The sequence below is a fragment of the Poecile atricapillus genome, chromosome Z, assembly GCF_030490865.1.
Source record: "Poecile atricapillus isolate bPoeAtr1 chromosome Z, bPoeAtr1.hap1, whole genome shotgun sequence".
Classification (NCBI taxonomy): domain Eukaryota; kingdom Metazoa; phylum Chordata; class Aves; order Passeriformes; family Paridae; genus Poecile; species Poecile atricapillus.
Window position 1 is genome coordinate 71,576,393 of NC_081289.1, and position 5,984 is coordinate 71,582,376.

At 53.9% G+C, this 5,984-nt stretch overlaps 2 long non-coding RNA genes across 2 annotated transcripts; both read left to right on the forward strand.

Moving 5' to 3' along the window:
• The first annotated feature begins 1,281 nt into the window (after positions 1-1,281).
• On the forward strand, positions 1,282-3,203 carry LOC131572933 (uncharacterized). The gene is made up of 3 exons (XR_009276090.1): positions 1,282-1,359; positions 1,894-2,014; positions 3,091-3,203. It is a non-coding gene; the product is annotated as an uncharacterized LOC131572933 (long non-coding RNA).
• Positions 3,204-3,700: 497 nt separating this feature from the next.
• On the forward strand, positions 3,701-4,635 carry LOC131572935 (uncharacterized). The gene is made up of 3 exons (XR_009276092.1): positions 3,701-3,732; positions 4,083-4,200; positions 4,570-4,635. It is a non-coding gene; the product is annotated as an uncharacterized LOC131572935 (long non-coding RNA).
• Positions 4,636-5,984: the final 1,349 nt, after the last annotated feature.

The window sequence follows — 5,984 nt, forward strand, 5'->3', positions numbered from 1 at the left end:
TCAACGCCAAAAGCTTCCCTGCTAAGCTGTGGCTCCTTGTCAATAGCCCCCGCGTCCTCTCCGTGCGCTGGGACAGCCAAGCCCAGGGGCTGCTCATTGACCGCTCCCTCTTCGAGCGGGAGCTGCTCAGCCCGGGCGGTGACCAGGGGCCAGCCCCGCACACCTTCAGAGCCACTCAGTTCCGCAGCTTCGTCCGCCAGCTCTACCGCTACGGTTTCCGCAAGGTGCCGGGCCGGGCTGGCGCGGCTGCGCCGGGTGGTGCCGGGGCCTGGCTCCACTACACAAACCCCTGCTTTCGCCGCGACTGCCCCGAGCTCCTGCGCCGCATCAAGCGCCGGACCGCGGCCAACAGGCAGCCGCCGCCGGCGGGCGGGGACAGGCGCAGGTGCTTCCGGCAGCTGCCGAGGGCGCGGCCGCTGTCGGACGGGCGGGAGAGACGCAGTGGCTTCAAGGCGCTCCCCAAGGAGCGGCCGCCGCTGCCGCTCAGGCCCCTGCCCAGTGGCTTCCTCCTGCTGCACAGGGAGCGGACGCTGCCGGACTGGCGGGAGCTGCGCAGGCCCCAGCCCGGCCGCTTCCAGCAGCGCCCCAAGGAGCGGCCGCTGCTCACCCGGCGCCCGCCCTGCGGCTTCTACCTGCTGCACAGGGACCGGCCGGGGCCGGCCCGCTGCGAGGGGCCGAGCCGTTTCCAGGAGCTCTACGGCGAGCGGCCGCTGCCCGCCGAGCGGGAGCTGCTCCGAATCCCGCCCTGCAACTTGCTCGGGCTCCACGGGGAGCGGCCGCTGTTTCTCGGCCGGGAGGGGCCCCCCAGCCACTTCCAGGAGCTCTGTGGGGAGCAGCTGCCTCTGGCCGACCGGGAGGTGGTCAGGAGCCAGCCCTGCAGCTTCCAGCAGCTCCACAGGGAGCAGCAGCCCCCAGCCTACAACCCACCAGGTAGGAAAAGAATTCTAGCCTTGCTTTTCCAAAAGGTCATGAGAAGTGGCGGTTGGAAGTGTTTTCCCACAATGCTGTGTCATTCTGAGACAGAAATTGTCAAGCCTGCTAGGAAGGGGGTCCTAGAAGGCGAAAAGGTTCTCTGCCTGGTTTTCCTGTGATGTTGCATCCAAGGCAGCAGTAGAGCTCTGCATCCCAAGGCCACCTTCTGGAGCCTGACCACAAGGTGTTTGGATTCTTGCAGCCACTCCGGGCACGTCAGCCTCCAGTGCTCCACCTGACAGTGCCGCCTGTGCAACAGCATCAACGGCCTGAGCAGGGAGCGCGCTTAAGGAAGAGGAATCTCCACTGCTGGATCTTGGCCTAGCTGTGGAGAAAATGATTCGGGAGATCAGGAGATCCCTGTCTGAGAAGTCTCCCTCTGCTCAGGTAACCCCACTGGATGGGAATAAAAGGGGCTGGACCGAGAGCTCTGTGGCTCAGAAGCACCACGTTGTGATGGATTGCCTGAGCGCTTGTGGTGGGGTGGTGAGACTCCCAGCCACAAATGTGTGCTTTGTGTGTGGCTTTGCAGCACACAGCCCTGGGCAGTGCTGGGAACGAGCTCTGCCCTTACTGACAGCTGTGTTGGCAACAAGGAGAGCCCCTGGCTTTCTGCTGGCTGATTTCTTACAGCTCGTGGGGTAAGCCAGGGTCAGAGCATGAGGGCACATGCCCTCATTCGGTGTCTTCTGGTTTTCTGCGTTCACGTTTTGCCTCAGAGGTCATTTTGTAAAAGCTTCCACTTAGCCTTGGCCATGGAATCCTGATTTGAAAAGATTTATCATGTGAACCGTGTGGGGTGTTCCGCCCCCCCTGCCTCTGCTCCCTGCCCTTTGGGAGTGGAGAAGGGTTATTGTAGCCCTGATGTGATTCCAAGAAAATGTGATCTTTGGGTTTCTTTCTTTCTGCTTTTCATTCAAGGGGAATATTCATGTTGCCTCCGAGTCCTCAGGAGGGGAACCCGTGAACGAGGCTGCAGCAGAGGAAGCTTCATCTGGCACCGAGAACTGCGGTGACAGTTCCCCAGAGCCTGAGGAGCCTGGTAAGGAGAGAGCCCACATTGGTTTGAGCCCCATTGGCCCATGGCTGCTTTGAGCCTGTCCCTGGCAGGAAGGGAGATCAGGAGAGTTGAGTTCTTGTCGGCAGGCTTGGTGCTTCCTGCTGCCTTTAGTTCAAGTCCTGCACTGACACAAGCTCCTCAAGCCCTGCCCTCCACACTTTTCCAGAGGCTCTGACACTGAGTCCTGTGCTGTGACAAGAGAGCTGGGAGTAAATCTGACCTTGTGGCAGCTGTGTCACCAAGCTGGGTGTCCCAGTTTTGTGCTGAAGTCCATGGATCAGTTTTCTGCAGCGTGACAGGGGAAACCAGGCTGAGCACCTCTTGCAGTAACAGGGAGAAAAAAGAGTGAAAAATGAGGGCAGAAGTCCAAATCACTGACTGTAGTATCAGTTTGCTGGTATCTGCCCTGAGACACAAGGAAAACAAAGAGAGCAGAACATCAGAGGCCAATTAATGGAAAAATGACAACTCCGGTAACACAAAAAAAAGCCTGAGGGACCCCACATCAGCGAGACTAAGAGGAGAGAGGAAGCCCTTTGGATCCAATCCTCAGCCAAGTCGGTGCAGCCTGCAGGCCTTCTAGGGAGCTCTTTCCCTACCAGCTTGTCCTGTCAGAGCTGATGGTCAAGCTGGAGCATCTACTGCTCATTGTAGAGGGCAGTTTGTAGATCTGACATCATGGAGCTGCTTCATGATTCAGCTCACAGCACCCTTCAGCCTCAGCCACTGCAGCGAGGCCTGAGGTCTTTCTGTCAGCACAGAGAAAAAAACCAAGTCCGGCCTTCTATGTGGCAGCTGGCACCGCCTGTGTTTCAAGCTCTCGTGCGTGCCATTTGCACTGTGGGAACCGAGACTTTATTGAGATACTTGAATGCTTCACACAGTTTTGGAAACTTGGAAGGATCCCTGTTCTTGAAAGAGCAGGCTTCAAATTCCCAAGGGAGAGTCTACCTTTCAGACCATCTTCTCCAGTCCCTGATAGGACAATGGCTGCCCAAGGGAAACAGGGCCCCACCCACAGGGGCCAATATTGACTCCGTGTTCCCTTTGCTTCCCAGATGCCTGAGAGACGTCTCCTGGAGGGCTGCCCTGCACGGCAGGAAGAGACAGAGGGAGGGCCTGTGACCATCAGGCAGGCACAATCCCTCTGTTTTACATCTATAGCTTTCTGTAGTTCTACTTAGTAATGCTTATAGTTACGTTTATAGATTCTGGTCTGTTTCTATAGATTGAATTATTTTATATATTTATATATAATATAGATTCTATAGAAGATCTCTGTTTAGAGATCTGTCTAGTTAAGTGTAGATATAGATAGTTAAAAATGTGATATATTTTTTATATGGAATTGCATTTATAGATTTTCTGATTGAAATTTATATATGTCAAGAGTAAAATTAATATACATATATACATATATAGACAGTTCTATTTATAAATGCATATAGGCATATTTGAAGAGAAATATAGATGTTCAGAGGGATAGGTTTATGTTTGTGTAGCCTTAGGCTGCATTTTAACCTCTCTCCCCCCTCGGCTGCCTTTTTCACCTCTTGTTTTTCCCCCTGCGCCCCCTCTGTCCCCTCTTCCTGTGCTGGGCCGGGCCCGGTGGAGCAGCAGTTCCAGCGCCAGCTGTCCCTGGAGCGGTGGGAGCTGCTGGTGGCCCCTGGCACTGTCCCCTGAGGAGCTGCTGAAGGACGGTGAGACTGAGGGGGCCGAGGAGGCGGTGACGCTGAAGGGACGGTGACCTTGAGCTGCTGGGGGCACTGAGGGCTGTGGGGGAGCAGAGTGCGATGGTGGCACTGAGGTGACAGGGAGGTGGCACAGGCAGAGGGGGGTGCCGGCTCTGAGGGGACAGAACCGGTCAGAAGGGACTGAGAGGGGTGAGAGGACTGCGAGGGGCTGAAGAAACTGAAGGGGGGGCTGGGGTTTTGCCGAGAGGACGGCGGGGCTGAGGGGATGGAGGGGCCAGCAGGGAGCACAGAGGGGTCAGGGACTGCAGCTCTGCCAGGCCTTGGAACCAATTCCAAAGCCTCCACTTTTGCCACAGCTGCCCTGAAGACCTTGAGGCCAGCCAGACACTGCCAGGAGCCAGCAGGGAGAAGCTGAAGGCCACGAGCAAGAGCAGCGAACAGGGAGCTGCTGCTGCTGCCACCCCGAGAGCCTGGGTGAGGCCACAGGGCCGGTGAGGCCGCGCGGTGCTGAGGGTGGCGTGGGCTTTAGCCGTGGGCGCTGCCCGGCTGGGCAGGAGCAGCCTCTGCCCATGCTGGGGCTGCTCAGCGCTGCTGCCCCGGCCGGCACAGGGGCTGTCCTTGGGCAAGGCAGCTGTGCCGGCAGGGGCCGGGAGCTGTGCCGGGCTGCCGGGGGCTGCGGGACAGTCCCGCCGCGCCTGCGCTCGCCACACACTGGCCCGCTCGGCCTGCTTGTTCTTTCAGCCCTCCTGGGGAGGCTCTGAGGTTTTCCCTTCCCTGCTGGAAGGGCAGGTGCTGCCAAGGGAAAGGTCCCAATAATGACTCGGTGTTCCCTTTGCCTCCCAGATGTCCCATCTGCTGTCCTTGTCCAGGAGAGCTGCTCTGCACAGTTGGAAGAGACTGAGGGAGAGGCTTTGAAGATGGGGGGGCTGAGTTCCCTCTGTTTAAAGAAGAACGGACTCATGCATAAAGAGGGATAATTATGTGGCTATTTATATATGTATATATGTATATTCCTATTTGTATAGAAATATTTCTATATATATGTTTTTCTATTTATGGATGTATTCTTTGTACATATGTATGGATATATACACATACATGTTTGTAATTTTGTACATGTATATAAGTATACATATATGTTGTTACAGTTGTGTTAAATTCTATCTCCTTATACCTAGGAGATACAGTTGTGTATATTTCAACTGAATTATAGTTATTTTGCTCTTTAAATAGGTATATTGTATTTGCATAGATAGGTATGTGTATTTTTATATTTTTATCTGTATGTTGATATAGGATATGGATTGACATGATATGGAGTAGTAGAGTTGTATAATTCTGTTATCTGTGATGACCACTATTTGTATACTGTTATTTAGAGAGGGAAAGTATATTTTTGTATTTCTATATGGGCCATATGTTTTTAGTAATATGTAATAAATGGTTAAACATCTAATTGATTTTTATGTATAGTGAGTTGTTGTAGAGGCTGGAAATAAATTATCTTTTCTTAACATAATTTAAGTTGGTACTTGTATATTTGTATATCCTTACATAACAGTATTTGTATATTTTTACATAGCATTGTTCTAATAATCTAATAAATGCCTTTTTTGACCCTTAAATGAGATTTCCATGGTGTAATGTATTGTTAGCGCAGGTGTAGCCATTTGTAATTGTAAGATGGGTGTCTGTGAGGGAGGGCAGGAGCCTCCCCCGGAATGAAAAATGTAGACCCCCCTCCCTCCAAATTATTATAATTCTGAATTTTGAAATGAAGGGGCTCTCAGGTAAAGATCTGGCGATAGGAAGAACAGCTTTTGACTGGTATGTACAACAAGGCAAACAAACAACTCGAACTACAGCGTTACCAACCAAACAGAACCAGGGAGCTTGTGACAGCCCTCTCAGCTGAGACGGGAAAGGATAGAAGAGAGGCTTTGCTTCACAAAGCCCCTGCAGGCAGTTGATCCCGGTAGCCCAGCAGGGCTCTGAGGAACACCCACCCAGCTGCAAGAGCAGGAATGAGCAGAGATGCCGGGCCGGTGGCTGAGGTGTAGCAGCAGCTCCGCGGCGGTGGCTGGCACTGCCGCACGTCCCGGCAGGACAGGGGCTGCGAGGCCCACAGGAAAAGAAGCAGCAGCAGCAGCAGCATCTCCATCTGGGTTATGGCAAATTCCTTTCCCCAAGCAACAACAGCCCCTCAAGTGTGTCCTGCTCTGCAGCTGAAGAAACCAGCCAGCCCCCACCTGCCCCCG